We start from the raw sequence: 18421 nt of genomic DNA on the forward strand, positions 1-18421 counted from the left end.
TTGATAATCTCCCATAGCTTCCATGTGCAGAAGCTAGCCTTCATGTGCAGAAATATGACATCTAACAAAACATTAGAATCAGTAAGTACAATCAACTGAAGAACTAATTAAGAAAATTTTAGAGTGTGCAGAAATGTATAGACTGACTTTACAGATAAAAGAAAAAAATGTATTTTAGAACATGGGATAATTTTTATCAATGGCTAGAAAAACGAGTTAGAGAGAAAGGAATGTGATACAGTCATGGCCGAAATTGTTGGCACCCCAGAAATTTTTCCAGAAAATCAAGTATTTCTCACAGAAAAGTATTGCAGGAACACATGTTTTGCTTTACACAGGTTTATTCCCTTTGTGTGTATTGGAACACAACACAAAAGGGAGGAAAAAAAGCAAATTGGACATAATGTCAAACAAAACTCCAAAAATGGGCTGGACAAAATTATTGGCACCCTTAACTTAATATTTGGTTGCACACCCTTTGGAAAAAATAACTGAAATCAGTCACTTCCTATAACCATCAATAAGCTTCTTATAGCTCTCACCCGGAATTTTGGACCACTCTTCCTTTGCAAACTGCTCCAGGTCTCTCTTATTGGAAGGGCGCCTTTTCCCAACAGCAATTTTAAGATCTATCCACAGGTGTTCAATGGGATTCAGATCTGGACTCATTGCTGGCCACTTCAGAACTCTCCAGCGCTTTCTTGCCATCCATTTCTGGGTGCTTTTTGACGTATGTTTGGGGCCATTGTCCTGCTGGAAGACCCAAGATCTCGGATGCAAACCCAGCTTTCTGACACTGGGCTCTACAGTGCGACCCAAAATCCTTTGGTAATCCTCAGATTTCATGATGCCTTGCACAAATTCAAGGCACCCAGTGCCAGAGGCAGCAAAACAACCCCAAAACATTATTGAACCTCCACCATATTTCACTGTATGTACTGTGTTCTTTTCTTTGTAGGCCTCATTTCGTTTTCGGTAAACAGTAGAATGATGTGCTTTACCAAAAAGCTCTATCTTGGTCTCATCTGTCCACAAGACGTTTTTCCAGAAGGATTTTGGCTCACTCAAGTACATTTTGGCAAACTGTAATCTTGCTTTTTTATGTCTCTGTGTCAGCAGTGGGGTCCTCCTGGGTCTCCTGCCATAGCGTTTCATTTCATTTAAATGTCGACGGATAGTTCGCGCTGACACTGATGTTCCCTGAGCCTGCAGGACAGCTTGCCTTCCTTTGGAACTTGTTTGGGGCTGCTTATCCACCATCCGGACTATCCTGCGTTGCAACCTTTCATCAATTTTCTCTTCCGTCCACGACCAGGGAGATTAGCTACAGTGCCATGGGTTGCAAACTTCTTGATAATGTTGCGCACTGTGGACAAAGGCAAATCTAGATCTCTGGAGATGGACTTGTAACCTTGAGATTGTTGATATTTGTCCACAATTTTGGTTCTCAAGTCCTCAGACGGTTCTCTTCTCCTCTTTCTGTTGTCCATGCTTAGTGTGGCACACACAGACACACAGTGCAAAGACTAAGTGCACTTCTCTCCTTTTTATCTGCTTTCAGGTGTGATTTTTATATTGCCCACACCTGTTACTTGCCCCACGTGAGTTTAAAGGAGCATCACATGCTTGAAAGAATCTTGTTTATCCATAATTTTGAAAGGGTGCTAATAATTTTGTCCAGCCCATTTTTGGAGTTTTGTTTGACATTATGTCCAATTTGCTTTTTTTCCTCCCTTTTTTGTTGTGTTCCAATACACACAAAGGGAATAAACCTGTGTATAGCAAAACATGTGTTCCTGCAATACTTTTCTGTGAGAAATACTTGATTTTCTGGAAAAATTTCTGGGGTGCCAACAATTTCGGCCATGACTGTATGTAACATTGAATATACACTAGTAAGAAGAAGACTATTGAGTGATTAATCAACATATTGTTTATGGTAATTTATTATTTTTTTAAATACATGAACCCAGACAACATGCTGTTTGCTAAATATTAAGAATGTTATTTTAAAAAGTTCTCACCCTAACCCCAACCCCTATAAAAATTATATATAGTAAAGTTAAAGGTTCCCCCGCACATGCATGCTAGTCGTTTCCAACTCTAGGGGCCGGTGCTCATCTCCGTTTCAAAGCCAAAGAGCCAGCATTTGTCCGAGGACGACTCCGTGGTCATGTGGCCAGCATGACTAGACACCAAAGGCGCACGGAACGCTGTTACCTTCCTACCGTAGTGGTCCCTATTTTTCTACTTGCATTTTTACATGCTTTCGAACTGCTAGGTTGGAAGAAGCAGGGATGAGTAACAGGCGCTCACTCTGTTATGCAGCACTTGGGATTTGACCCGCCAAACTGCCGACCATCTGATCGACAAGCTCAGCGTCCTAACCCACTGAGCCACCGCATCCCTATAAAAAATTATATATATACATACATATATATGCATATACACATACATATATACACATACATACATACATACATACATACATACATACATATATATGCTAGAAAGTACAAAATCTTCAAAGTTCGGGGTATGTAAAAACAGCTGTTTATTGTTAAAAACAACCGTTTGTTATACAAACAACTATCTATTGCCTCAGCTTTTGTCGATCCCCTGCCAACATCCTCAGAATGAAAGCTGGAAGTTGGAGTCTGCTGTTTTTGCGCTCTGCTCATCGAATGCGTAATAGGTCTATCCACTCTAGCTGACCATAATTGCACTTGTCCGCATTACAGTCTTACTGTCCTTTCTCTTCCCATTGCTCCCTTCCTTGCCTGTTCTATTTTGCTCGCCCTAGTCAATCCTGTCTTCTTTGGCTGCGTCCCGTCCACTGGTGTACATGCAGATCTTGCCTCCCCTCCTCTCATCCCTGTCACCTCCGCCCATCCTGCTCGCACTCAGTTGTTTGGAGTTGTTGCTGGATCGTCCTCCGATTCCCCCCTCCCGTAATTCCCATGAGTTGTTGTAGGCTCCGGTCTGGCAGTGTGCACATCACCCCCTCATTGCAGATCCGTCGTTCCTCTCTGGCTCCCGGGTAGGCCATGTCGGTGCACTCGTCGTGCTTGTATGTTGTCCTTCCCTTGCCTGCTCCTTGCTGTTCATCCCAATTGATCTTGTCTTTGCTGGTTGCATTCTGCCTGTTTGAGTGTGTGCGGGTCATGACACCCCCTCCCCTCACTCCATTCGCACTTGACTGTTGGAAGTTGTTGTTCCTCTCATCTTGTAGCTCTGGTGGATCGTTGTGTATCCTGGTTTACCTATCCTGGAGTTCGAGGATTTTGTATTTTCTAACATAAACATAAATATGCCTGAGATTCGTATTGGATGGATGGATGGATGAATGGATGATCATTTTAAATACTTGAATCCCAGGTGTAAACATTTAGAAAACTAATACAGCTACTGAACTCCGGGATACAAAAGAGCCTTTTAATCACCGAGCTTTTGTCAACCTCCTGTTGACATCATCAGAGTAAGGGCTAAAGTTGGGAAGAACCTACATATATACCTGTGTGACAGTTTAACTCTCAGGTTATAGAACATGTTATTGGCCCACCCACCCCCCCGCTCTCCCACATTCAGCTGCACTAGTTCCAGTTCAGCCATACAAGCCAGCTTCCATTTAGATCTTGACATCTTTCCTCCCTCCAGCTGTTTGGCGTGTCCATTGTGTTGCGTGCGGCCACTCGGTGTCATTGCTGGACCATCACTCATGCTGTCTTGTTTGATAAAAAATATCTTTGGCTGTTTCCATCATCAAATTTTGCATATTTTTTTAAAAAATAAAAGAGTAATATATGCATTATTTTCCTCTCATTAATTTTTGCAGCTCACTTCCATATATTTGGTATCAACTATCAATAGATTTTTTAAAAAAGTTGCCTGAGTGTTTAACTGTTCAGCATTCCGAAATGTTTTAGTGCTATGTTTATAGGTTGCTTAATAGGAGACTACTAGGAAAGACCAAGGAATATATTAGATATGAAAGTTTAAATAAATGGGTTCAACTGCTGCAGAAGTTTTTACTCCTCCCAATATTGAACTTTTATGTATTTTATAAATAACTCAAAGTAGCAAACGTATTTTTTCCTCCTCCTATTTTCCTCAGAATAACAATCAAAGAGGTGAGTGCCTGGCACAAAGTCAACCAGCCAGTTTTCATACCTAAGGTAGAATGAGAACTCACAGATTTCTGGTTTCTAGATGCCAACTCCCTCTTATATATCACCCTAGAACAGACATGTCAAACTTGCGATGCCACGTGACGTCGTGCAACGTATCGGGACAGTTTTGCCATTGCCAGCAATAGGGTAGGCATGGCTTCCACGTGACGTGTCCGGCCCACGGGCCAGCAGTTTGACACCCCTGCCCTAGAACCTGTATTTGTGAATGGACAGTATATTAAAATCAAACAAAACAAATATATAACAAAGAACCAATTATAGTAATTCCCCAGATACATATATTTTGTTTTCACTTCATGTTTTCACTCTATGTTAGAACAGAATAGAATAGAGCTGGAAGACCTTAGAGGTCTTCTAGTCCAGCCCCCTGGTCAAGCAGGAGAACCTATACCATCTCAGGCAGGTCTAGTCTCTTCTTGAAAATCTCCAGTGATGAAGCAACCACGATTTCTGTTGTTGATTGATTTTATTCTTTTCCAAAACTCACAGATATTTCATTTTCAGTGATAGAAATGTACTAAATGTGCACATTTCTGCCATATGCCAATAATTATTCTCAAATTGGAATAGAGAATTAAATATTATATAGAAGTATCTTAAGATACTTTTTAGGATATAAAAGAAATCATTATGACAATGGAATGCAAATTTTGTAAAAATTAAAAATAATTAAAAATAATGTTATTAAAAATATTAAAGATTTATACCACTGCTTAGCATACACACACACACATATATATTGAAAACAATTTATGCATATTAATTTATATAAATTTATATTTATATAAGTTCCTTCTGACCCTTTATATTCAATCCAGCAATTTAATGTTTCAATGAAGGAGAATATGTATAGCTTAGGGTTGATATGAGGGGTCCTTGGTACTCTCTGAACTTGGTTGATTCCACATGGAATCAGTGTAGCACAAAAGCTAACTCAAGGCCTTCAAAACATCCCAAGCAAACCAAAAGATCCAGCAGCCCCAGAAGGAAAATCAGGAGTCATCTACATACAGTATAGTGCAGTGGTGGCGAACCTTTTAGAGACCGAGTGCCCAAACTGCAACCCAAAACCCACATATGTATCGTCGGGTGCCGGATGGGCGTGGCCCATTGGGTGTGCATGGCCCATTGGGTGGGCGTGGCCCATTGGGTGGGCGTCACTGCAGTGGTAACGGCAGACTGGGTGGGACTAAAAAGTTCAATCAATCAATTCCAACTTTGTGAGATCTTTTTTTTTCCTGCGAGAAGTTGAGATTGATTGATTGAACCTTTTTTTTGCACATGGCGGCAGAGGCCTAAGTGAAAAGGTTTTATAAAACCCAGCTGAAGGCCTAGGACCGGGGCGACGGCACGCATGCGCACAGAGAGGGCTCTGCGTGCTACCTGTGGCACACGTGCTATACAGTTGCAAGAAAAAGTATGTGAACCCTTTGGGATTACATGGAGTTTTGCATTGGCCATAAAATGCGCTCTAAACGTCATGTAAGTCACAACAATAGAAAAACACAGTCTGCTTGGCACTCTGACAAATCAGCCATAACAATATCTATGGAATATGCAAGAGACATTTAACAAGCCAAAAAAGGAACAAAAAGACCTAAGCATCTCTCCACCAGCAATCAGCATCCAGATGAGAATAGATTACCTCCAAGATTTAACATAAGACCAACAATCAAGTAAACAGTACCTCAATGAAGAAACTGCCAAAGAAGTCAACAGTAAACAATCCAATTAAAGTACTTCTAAAACCGGTAAGAATGACAGAGCAAAACACTAGAATATAAACTGAGAGCAAACCCCACTCCTTACTAGCACTGACCCTGCTGCCTTAGTTTGGGGAATCTGCAATAAAACAACCTATTTCAGAGAGCACCAAAGAACCCTCAATATAATGTCTAAAATATATTTTTTTATATTAAAAACATTATTTTAAAGATAGGCTGCTTACATGTCACATACTGCATGAGCAAAATGTTACAAGCTTCATAGTCAGATGACATAAACTTCTTTCAATGGGAGAAAAAAAGGAGATGGAACTGCAGCTGACTACACACAGTCCTCAACTTACAACAATTTGTTTAGTGACCATTCAAAGTTACAGTGGCACTGAAAAAATAACCTATGACTGTTTTTCACACTTACAACCATTGCAGCATTCCCATAGTCACGTAATCAAAACTTGGATGCTTTGCAACTAACTTATATAGTGAGGGGGGAAAGTATTTATTGATCCCCTGCTGATTTTGTTCATTTGTCCACTGACAAAGAAATGATCAGTCTATAATTTTAATGGTAGGTTTAACAGTGAGAGACAGAATAACAAAAAATCCAGAAAAACGCATTTCAAACAAGTTATAAATTGATTTGCATTTTAATGAGTGAAATAAGTATTTGATCCTCTATCAATCTATATAGTGAGGGGGAAAAGTATTGATCCCCTGCTGACTTTGTACATTTGTCCACTGACAAAAGAAATGATCAGTTTATAATTTCAATGGTAGGTTTAACAGTGAGACAGAATAACAAAAAAATCTAGAAAAATGCATTTCAAACAAGTTATAAATTGATTTGCATTTTAATAAGCGAAATAAGTATTTAATCCTCTATCAATCAACAAGATTTCTGGCTCCCAGGTGCCTTTTATACAAGTAATGAGCTGCGACTAGGAGCACTCTCTTAAAGGGAATGCTCCTAATCTCGGCTTCTTACCTGTATAAAAGACACTTGTCCACAGAAGCAATCAATCAATCAATCAGATTCCAAACTCTCCACCATAGCTAAGACCAAAGAGCTGTCCAAGGACATCAAGGACAAGATGGTAGGCCTACACAAGGCTGGAATGAACTACAAGGCTATCGCCAAGCAGCTTGATGAGAAGATAACAATAATTGGTGTGATTATTCGCGAATGGAAGAAACACAAAATAACTGTCAATCTCTCTCAGTCTGGGGCTTCATGCAGGATCTTACCTCGTGGAGTTTCAATGAACATGAGAACGGTGAGGAATCAGCCCAGAACTACATGGGATGATCTTGTCAATGATCTCAAGGCAGCTGGGACCATAGTCACCAAGAAAACAATTGGTAACACACTATGTCATGAAGGACTGAAATCCTGCAGCGCGCGCAAGGTCCCCATGCTCAAGAAAGCACATGTACAGGCCCGTCTGAAGTTTGCCAATGCACATCTAAATGATTCAGAGAACTGGGTGAAAGTATTGTGGTGAGATGAGACCAAAATCAAGCTCTTTGGCATCAATTCAACTCGCCGTGTTTGGAGGAGAAGGAATGCTGCCTATGACCTCAAGAACACCATCCCCACCATCAACACGAAGGTGGAAACATTATGCTTTGGGGTGTTTTTCTGCTAAGGGGACAGGACAACTTCACCACAGCAAAGGGACAATGGACGGGGCCATGTACCATCAACTCTTGGGTGAGAACCTCCTTCCCTCAGCCAGGGCATTGAAAATGGGTCATGGATGGCTATTCCGGCCCTGCAGAAAAGGCAGGGACAACCCCTTTTACAAGAAGGCAAGAGGCTGGAACTAAGCCTGCCAAATTTATGGATACAAAAGCAAACAAGACAGGAACCATGAAACAGGAGCTATTCAAGCGGTTGCCTTCAGCAAACCAGCCCTCCCACACATTCCCCTTTTATACAGTTCAGGGCGTGGCTTCTCTCTGCCTCCTTCCGAGGTGCCCCATTGCCTTCCTCTGTTTACTCCTGATTGACTGCCTCCTGCATCGGGCATCCTTGAACAGGGCCAGCTGTGGGTCATCTTCATCCACGGTCAGGCTCACACAGCTGGGTCTGCGTCGTGACCAGGTGGGAGGGGCCTGGCTGAGGGCTCTCATCAGCAAGCTCTCCAACCCCCTCAGCAAGCTCTTCAACACCCCCCTCCTCCTCTGAGTCGTCCGACCCAACTGCTGAACCCACAGGCTGACCCTGAATCACAACAGGGCTGAAGGTTCGAGCTGCCAAATGTCAACCTCGACACCTTAATGACTTGGAGATAATCTGCAAAGAAGAGTGAGACAAAATCCCTCCTGAGATGTGTGCAAACCTGGTGGCCAACTACAAGAAATGTCTGACCTCTGTGATTGCCAACTGTGTCATGTTTTGCGAAGGGGTCAAATACTTATTTCACTCACTAAAATGCAAATCAATTTTTTTGAAATGCATTTTTCTGGATTTTTTTTGTTGTTATTCTGTCTCTCATTGTTAAAATTATAGACTGATCATTTCTTTGTCAGTGGGCAAATGTTCATCAGCAGGGATGAAATACTTTTTTCCATCACTGTATTTATGACGATTGTACAGTCCTGTGGTCATGGGATCCCCTTCTGACAAGCAAAGTCAATGGGGATGCCAGATTCAGTTAATAATCATGTTACTAACTTAACAACTGCAGTGATTTACTTAACAATGGTGGCAAAGGTCGTATAATGGGGCAAAATTAACTTAAATGTGCTCAATTGTGGTTATAAGTTGAGGTCTATCTGTATATAAAAGTCTAGAACTTCCTGTTTCAAAAGCAAAATTTGAACCTGTTCATTTGAATTTCCAACATAGTTTCTTTGGAATGTGTTAGAAAGGTATCTGGTGCTGATCTGGACTTTACCTGGCTTAGTCTTTTTGGTACCTCCCAAATACCCTGGAAATAACACAACTCACTCACATCTTATAAACATGTGCTCAGAATACTTAGTAAAGATTTTTAAAATATGAGTTTTATAAGATGAAAAGAATACTTTATAAAATATAAAATGTGACCAAAAGTAATATAATCAGCTCGCCCACATAATCTACTGTGGTTATAAAGCAAGATGCACCTTCAATGTTCAACAGGAAACAGCTTTATGCAATATTGCTAGCATAAAGGTGCACTTCCTCTTTCAAGTTCAGCTGAGAACAGAAGTTTTCTCTGCAGTATTTTTAGATGACAACTCTTTCTATGCCTTCCCCTGAAAATAAAGTAATAAAACGTCTATATTTCCACACAAAAGAGCCAATAGAATACATGCTATAATGACTAGTGACCACAACTGAACATAGATACGATACTGAAATGAAATGGAAATTAGCCATAGAATTCAATAAAATTATGTTATTTTGATTTTCACAACATGCATCCACATTACATTATGAAAGGTCAAATACATGACAATTATTTTATTTCAGTTTGAACAGCTCTAATTTCAGTGGTTACTTATGAATCTGACATTTCAGTGGTTACTCAAGTGTACTCACTACCTAATATTATGACAAAAAGAGAGAATCCTGAACTTATTTAGAAGAATATATGTACCATTTAAATGGCATAAGCTTCTAAATTGCAGCAGCAACATATTAACAAGGCTTACTTTCCTCCCAAATGAATAAGGCTATTTGCAGTACCTTTTAGTTTACATGTAACTATTATATTCATTTCCTAAGTGAATAAATATTTTGGAAGAATTGACATATTGCTACACTTCAAATTTATTGTCTTTATTTCCAAGTCAAAACATTTTTGGTAAAATCAAAATTACCCACTGTAAAAGATAGTATGCACCTGAGAGCAAATTATAAAGCTATAATTGATACTCCTTTTTCTATAGATAGATACACATATGTTGAACTAATTCTTTTTTACTATAGCTACATTTCCTTCCATAGGCTAGTCTTTACAACTATCCAAGGTGGTCAAAGAATATAATCAGATAATGGACGTTCTGTTTCATACAAATAGTGTTAACCTAGTAAGATTTTATTATATCGTGCAGGTGAGGAAATCTTATCTCTCTCACTCATACATACACACATATGCACACATATATTGTACTATTGATTAAATTTGTATGCTGCTGCAATCAAGAAAAATCTTGGTGGCTCACAAGTTTGTTATAATTATGTTATTTTAAATGCATGTTCTTTGCCTCTTCAATGCTTGATATGAAAGCAATAAAATATTTATGAACCATAACAGGAAATCATACCTAGATTTTAATTCTCAAGAAAAAGTTAGCACATCTAGTATTATTGGAATATTTCCTTAATGCAAGAAAGAACAAAGAAAGGAACACCAAGGATTTGTTTAATAGACAGATTTTAGATTGTTATGTAAAGAGGATTAAACATGTGTAAGTCAATTCATTTAGAGCACAATATTTATAAAATATTTCAGAAAAACCTACATTTTCCTTGCAGTTCAAAAAAAATTTCTACATTATGAATCCACCCTGGGAGAGTTCATTATAGCTACAAACTACAACAGATGTCAACATATAGGCAAGATCATCAACAAAAGGTGACAGAAGACAATGAACATTGTAGAACAGCTACAACAAAGTCTACAGCTACAAGAAAGTCTATTTTAAACTTATCAAGTTCATTTAGCATGACTATCACTTATATTAGTTTTCCACCCAAACACTGCAATTATTGTCCCATCACAAAAAGCATGTTTTCAGACAAACATTTTACAATTATCTAAAGGTTAAAGTGAATAGTGATTGCACAAATTTTAAAGATTTTTATCAGTCATATAATAACTAAGTCTATAAATGCAATATATCAACATTAATTTATGGCAGGCTATGTAAGTATTTAAAGCAGTGTTTTCTGAAACATTTGTAAGAAAATAGCACTCCCTGAAGTTCTAAAGCAGCTGTGTTCTTTGAAAGATTCATCACAGCTCTTCTGAAACCTTCCCCAATCATTTGCCCAAGTGCCTGTATAGCCACTTCACTTCACCAACATCCCACTGAAAATATTATCAGTGCATGAGGATATAGGAAACAAAGGAACACTTTTGAAGCAGCTGCACACTAAGCCCTTGAGAGAGTATGGCCTTTTTCAACACTTTGCATAGGGTTGCTGTGGGTAAAAACTGGAAGAGGGAGCTCCTAGAGAGGAAAGGCATAATATAAATTAATAAACAATAAAAAGAAAGATATGACACTTATCATTTTCTTAGTCAGACCACAATGAATACAATCAAACTTAATTATTGATTCCACTTCAGCTATTCCCCACTGGAGTCAGCGTTTGAAATAAAGGATTTGCACAGATAATATACAGCAGGTGTGTCCAACCCACATGTGGCCTTGGACAGCTAGTAATGAGAGCCCACAAGATCATAAAACGTTTAAAGGAAGTTTGTTATTTATATGCATTAACTATATTATAGATTTTATATGTGACCTAAGACAATTCCCCTTCACTTAATGAGACCCAGGCAAGCCAAAATGCTGGTCACCCATGATACACAGTATCACAAAAATCCTAGAAATTGTTTTTATTGAATTTATATGGCAGCTTGTAACACTGAGCATGTCGGTTACCCAAGAGAAACTTAAGAATCAATCAGACTATTAGAGCATCTTAGTAGGGCACAAAGAAGTGATTTTGCTTTGCACCTTAATCCTCATTACCGAAGATAAGTTTTAATAAGTTAAATCTATAGACACTACCTATAAATCTATATACAAATCTAAAAAGATAACTCTGTAAACATAAGGCCTCCAATAATTTAGAGATTAGTAATTTTATTTTGTAATCACCTTTCATGTACTACAGCACATTTAAAATACAAATAGCAAAAGATATATGATTGTTACTACTACCAAAATCTTTACTATACTAAAAAACAACAACAACCCTGAAATCGGTACTTTACAGCCACTGGAAAAAGCTTCTTACAGAGCAATATTTTTACTAATCAGTTTTTGTAAATTTTCTCACTGTATTAAGAAACACTGTAAATCACAATGGAACAAGTAATTAAGAACTGGTTATTCTGTAATCCAAGTATCAACAGTCTTGTATGCCACATACTATATTTGTATTGGCTAAAGCTGAGCTACTGCCTCAGATGCCCAGTAGAGATTTAGTATAAATATGGTAAGTAGTTTTTACATACACAAATTACAAATGAAGCGGTACATCTATATTTTATTTTTTAAAATACCTTTACTGTCCAGCTTTCCTTTTAAAAAGGGATGCTTAAAGCATAATGAAACCAGAATTACTCCAAGATCTACATACCTGTAATGTTCTATGTTTATTTTTATAATTTGTACACCTTTCTTCACATTCACTTAGTAAATTAGAATATTCAGAATTTTGATATAATTTCAGAGACCGTCCCAGGCAGTTAAAACTCTAAATTTCTGATTATGGCATTAAGTCAGTGTCAACTCTTTAGTGACCACACTGATAAGATTTTTTTTCATGAAAATTCTAAATTAATGAACTGTTTTAGTTAATAAGTTTTTAAAAAAACCTTTTGGTCATCATCATCTTTTCATGAAACAACTTTAGAAATATATTCATAATATATTCATAGTAACATGTTTACACTCCTATAAACAAATATGGCATTAAAAAAAACTATACATTTATGGTTTATAGGTGAACAAGAATTATGAATTTATTTTTCCATTTTTATTATTCAGCTTTGTTTTATTCGTCTACTTTTTATACAATACAATGAGCCTAAGAAAGCCGCAGTATCAGGCTGATGACAACAATATATGTGGGAAGTGGCATAGATGAAAAATAGATACTACATGAACAAAGTCAAAGTTACCAAGACAACCAATAACCCTGGATACCTTTGCAAGAGCAGGAGCAAGGAATAAAAAAGCTACCGCCTATCAGGAAGCAAAAACGCTGTCTCTGTGCTTCTTGAAATCAGAGGCCTTAGGTACTGCGTGCACCTTCAATAGAAAGCTATAGCGAAACTGTGCTGTTTGTGTCCAACACCCTCCCCTTGCACAAGGAAAGGGAGCAGGTGGAAGAGGGATTAGGCGCACATCCTCACTGCCACACGGGAAAAGAGGAGGCGTACTATTAAGAGCAGGGGAGGTCGAAATACGGTTTTCTCTTTGACCCATTAAACAAAAAGCGTCCCAAATAGAAAGCAAGGTGAACGCTTCTCCCCGCGCTTCCATCTCTATTCCCACGTATTGTACACAGCGCGATCGATTCGGCCCAGACGGAGAGGGAACAGAGGAAAGAGGGGCCGAACACCCGGGTGCTCCAAAGCCGAGGCGCCCAGGAAGCCTTCAGCCCACCGGGCAGCAACCCGGCTCCTTAGGCCGCCCAGCGGAGAGGACGACAGCGCGGCCGAGGCGCTGCCGGAGCCGCCTCCGCCACTACTACCGCCGTCCCCTCCCCCACCCAGCCAGGCACACGAAGCAGCAATGCGGCTCCCCAGGCTGCGCTCGCACCCAGCGGCGAGCAGGCAGGGCCTAGTCGGGTTCCGGGAAAGGGGGACTGCGAAGGCCGCGCCGCCGCGCACAAAGTTGGAGAAGTTAACCACAACAAAAGCTCGTTTAGGGACCAGAGTTTTGCCGCCCCGACTTAATTTTCCGCTGAGGCAACTTGCACCGCGACAGCCCGCCACCGTAGCCTCCCCTGCACATCTCCCTTTCCTGGAGGGGCTCAGTCCCCCTCGCACTTGCCGAGGGACAGCAGGATGGGGGCTCCCTGGGGAAAGCTTCGGAGAGAGGCGGGTGTCGTTCAGCTACCACCCCTAAAATCTCTTCTGCGAGAACGACCCTCCTCGACGAGAGGAGGAGGAGGCGCAGCCAGCTTTTTCCCTGCCAGCGACACCCCCGTTTCCCGAGGCGGCTCCCCTATTCTTCTCCCACCCCTTCGAGCAAGACGGCCGAGACACCCCCTTCTCTTTAAAGAGATTGCAGGAGAGGAAGATGTTAAAACCCCAACTTCAGATCAGTTCGCTCCCGCTTCCATTATTCATTCCCCGCTCGAGGGAACCGCACGCCCCTCATTAAGGAGCAGCAGACAACCAGGCGGACACCTCCCCCTTACGGGTGAAGATCCCCCCAAGTTGCCTCTCGGGGAGGCGGAGGGGAGGAGGAGGAGGAGGAGAAGAACCAGTCAGGCTGCCAGGTCGTCTCCCCCGTTTGGTCTTTCCCGGCATCAGCTCCGGCGGTTCCTTCGCCTTCCCCGACTGCGCCGCGCGCAAGCTCGGGTTATCCGACAGCGCACAGCCGGGAGCGCCCCTCTGCTATCCACCCCCCGCCTGTTCCGCAGAGAAGGGGGCCGGGGCGCACGGGCGCTTCCATTTACCGAGGTCAGTAAAGTCTCCGGCTCCTATCGCTCAAGCTGCCGCCAGCGCTGACCTTTGCTTTGTAAGAGGAAGCTGGAGCTGCCGAGTCTTCCGCGGCCGCCATGTTCCCGTTTTAATCACTGGCTGCTTGTTTATTTCAATGGAGACCCTCCCACAGCTCACCCTCCTCCTCTCCGCAAAGCTCCCCAGCCAGAGAGGAGGGACTGGGAGGGCCGCCGCCGCCGCCGCCGCCACTCCCTGCGACGGAAAGAGGGCGCGCGCACCCCAGCCCGTCGGCGGCTGTCGTCTTGGCCAGGCGGTTCGCCGAGAGGAAACTTCCTTTGCGACTTAACGCTGGTCGCCGGGACGTAAATCGGTGTCTTGGAACAGAAAAAGAAACCGTGACCGAAGCAAGAAGGCAGAAACGAAAGGATGTCATTATATCGATAACAAAAGAGAAATGGAAACCAATCGGTGTGATCAATCAATTTCCTTTACTTGGAGGACAAAATAAAGCAAGGCGCTCTTTTGCTGAAGAATTTAAAAGACCCGATGATCACAAGCACATTGGCTCGCTCTCTCGCTCGCTCTCTCTCTCTCTCTCTCTCTCTCTCTCGATCTCGATGAAACGCTTTCCTAACTAAGGGAACACGAGTCCTGTCACTATAAATCTGTGGAGGAATAACATTACGCCCGTCGTATAAGCTGGGTGAGAAGGCATGCCGCGCGGTTTGAAAGTAAATCCTTGCGGTTTTCAGTACAGAAAACAATAACACCTTTCAGCATAGACACAGCTTTACTGATGAATTATGTACTTTGGGGAATATTTGAAAGTTCAGGATGTTCCAGGCCTATCAGGTATGACACCAAAGCTGCATGATCTTAGTTCATCATCTCCATTTAGTTCTTAACTGTTGCGTTATTAGCATATGAAACAACATTTCCTGTTCATCTTGATATGCCTATAAGATGGTGCATATACTAGGATATGATTTGAGTAAATTGCCTTATGAAAGAATTGGCTGAATTCACACAAGATTTTTTAATCAGAGCATGTTGCATAAAAGATTTGCACAACCCTAAACCAAGATCAATAATATAATGATTTAACATCATCTGTGGAGTTATAGTAAACATAAAGGTTTCTTTTATATTGTAAGCTTTTTATTGTTTTTTTCTCTCTACTTACATATGTTAATTTTTCAATCAGCGTGTGATCTGGGTACATAAAACGCTAATACATAATCAAGTCCTACTCTGGTTCTCTAACCATTTGTAGAATGAATTCCAGCTTTGGTAATATTCTGTTCTTCTTTGTCTTTCAGCCTCATAGTCTGTCCATCTCAGCGCATTCCAGTATTTTTTTAATTACTTCTTCCTCTGATGGTATTCGTTCATTCTTCCAACATTGTGCATAGATTATTCTTGCTGCCGTTGTAATATGTAGAACCAAATATAAATTTTGCTTATTAATCTTTTCTGGTATTATACCTAATAAAAAAATTCAGGATTAAATACTACATGTTCTCCTAATATTTTTTCTAACCAAGCATGTATTTTTTTCCAATAGTCCACCAGATACGGTAGTATGTACCTGAATTATGTTTACATTTCCAACATTTATCTGACACATTTTTAAACATTTTTGCTAATCTTGCTGGTGGCAAGTGCCATCTATAAAACATTTTATATAAATTTTCTTTATACACAGTTGACATTGTCAATTTATAATTTCTCTCCCATAATTTTTGCCATTTTTCTAATTCTATATTATAACAAAAGTTTTTCGCCCACCTTGTCATTGTCTCTTTAGTTTGTTCACTTTCCATCTCTAAAATTAACAAAAAATTATACATTTTCTTAATTAATTTCTCATCAGAAGTTAACAATATCTTATCAAATACAGTTTGTTCTTTATAAAATCCATAGAGTTTCACATCTTTTTCATATCTATTTTGTATTTTGTATTTGTATTTTGTACTCTCTGTGTAGAGAGAGTTTCCTCCTTTAAATTTCTGGGAGTCTACCTCTGTGAAGATCTGACCTGGAAAGTTAACACAACCCAGGTGGCTAGAAAGACCCAACAGAGGCTTCACTTTCTTAGGGTCTTGTGGAAGAACAGGGTATTAGAACAACAGCTAATGACCCTCTTTTACCGGTCTACTATAGAGAGCGTCCTCTCGTATGGTATTGTGGTTTGGTATGCTGGTCTGACAGCCGCGGACAGGAAAGTATTACAGAGGGTAGTGAGCACAGCACAAGACATTGTGGGCTGTTCCCTGACACCACTGGATGACATTGCCAGGGCTCGTTGCCTTGGAAGAGTGAGGAAGATTCTCAGGGATGACTCACACCCTGGACGGTAGGAGATATAGGAATATAGCCAGCCGTACCAACAGGCTGAAAAATAGCTTTTATCCGTGGGCTGTTCGGCTTTTAAATAGGACATAATCTTATGCAGAATTGACTTGGGAGGCCGGTGTGTGGTGTAGTTGGTTCACATGGTGTGGTAGGATGGAGGGTTTGTTGTCACTGTGTGTTGGGGGGAGAGAGCACGGGGGGAGGCTCAGCTAATCTCAATGTACACATGTTGTACTTTGACAATAAAGGTTTATTATTATTATTATTATTATTATTATTATTATTATTATTATTATTATTATTATTATTATTATTTGTAACATTGCCCACCATGACATGTTGATGCCCTGATTTTCCAGCTCTTGTTTCGATTTTAATGTCCCATCAGTATTCAAAATATCTCTATATGCCCAAGTTTTTTCAAAATCTAACAAATTTGGGTGTGAGAAAGCTTCCATCGTTGATAACCACCCTGGGATTTTTACATATATATTAGTTTTAATTTCTTCCCATACTGTTATCAAAGCATTTCTAATACAGTGATTTTGAAAGTACTTATGATTTTTGTTTTTCCCGTACCACAAAAAAGCGTGCCACCCCAGTTGTAAGTCATGTCCCTCCAAATATAACAACCTTTTATTTCTAAGCATTATCCATTCTTTTACCCATGTTAATACAGATGCTTGATAATACAAAGCCCACTCAGGTAGGCCAAAGCCTCCATTTTCTTTAGCATCTTGCAACATTTTCATCTTTATTCTAGCTTTCTTTCAGTAAACATAAAGTTTTAGCAAGCATAGGATAACATGAGCAATGGCAATTTTTATCATATTTTCATGTTAAAAATTATATTGTACAAGTACAGAAATGTGCAAAGGAGCTTCTAATTTATCTGGAAATTGTATATCAAAAATATATTTTTCATACTGGTTTGCAGTCACTGTAAAGTAAATTAAAAGAATTTGAGCTTATATTGTCTTAATACTCAGAACAAAATTATAAAATTAAGATCAATTACATAGATAAATAGATAAACTACATATGGATTATATGTGTGTATACTTTTGTATAGCATATTTCACTCAAGTGAAACCCTGGGCATTCCACACTAAAAGTGTTACAAAAGGGAAAAGAAAAGCAGATTTAAACAGTTTAAGACTCAGAATATTAACAACCTAGGGGTGTCAAACTCAATTTCATTGAGGGCCGCATCAGCATTGCGGTTGCCCTCAAGGGGCCGGGTGGGTATGGCCAGGGTGGGTGTGGCCTACTGGGTGGGCGTGGCTAGAGTGTGTATGGCCTACTGGGTATGGCCAGCTCTACATCATTGGCATCAAGGGTGCCTATGGGGGCCTGGGCAGGAGTGGGACAGATCTGAGGGTCTCTGTCAGAAGGAGGGTCTCTGGGCCAAGGCCAAGGCAGTGGGGGGCCGTTCCCTCCCTGTTTCCAGGATGGCTTCGCGGGCCGCATGAAACCACTTCGCGGGCCGGATCTGGCCCCCGGGCCTTGTGTTTGACATGTCTGACCTAGAAGAAACCTTAGTCCAGCCTTCTCTAACTAATAAAGTCTGCTTTCCAAATATGTAAGCTGCAATGTCCACAATCCCCCAGCCAGTTGCAGCTCCTAGAAGTCCCCACCCAGCAGTCTATTGCTGAAAGTACTTGAGCCCAAAATTTCTGTTGTTAAGTGAGACATTTGTTAAGTTTCTTTTGCCCCATTTTACAACCTTTCTTGACACAGTTAATCACTACAGTTGTTAAGTTAGTAATACAGTTGTTAAATGAATCTGGCTTTCCCATTGACTGCT

At 40.4% G+C, this 18421-nt stretch overlaps 1 protein-coding gene across 3 annotated transcripts in view; it reads right to left on the reverse strand.

Moving 5' to 3' along the window:
* Positions 1-14456, reverse strand: part of NCOA2 (nuclear receptor coactivator 2) — a 151791-nt gene extending 137335 nt beyond the window's left edge. The window contains exon 1 of one of the 3 annotated variants that reach the window (XM_083359374.1): positions 14327-14456. The gene's annotated coding sequence lies outside the window, so the exon portion shown is untranslated. Of the gene's footprint in view, positions 1-14273 lie in introns of all 3 variants that reach the window. The other 2 variants (XM_083359373.1, XM_083359375.1) reach the window with 2 other exon arrangements.
* Between the last annotated feature and the right edge of the window lie 3965 nt (positions 14457-18421).

This window comes from Vipera ursinii (assembly GCF_947247035.1).
Source record: "Vipera ursinii genome assembly, chromosome: 3".
Taxonomy (NCBI): Eukaryota; Metazoa; Chordata; class Lepidosauria; order Squamata; family Viperidae; genus Vipera; species Vipera ursinii.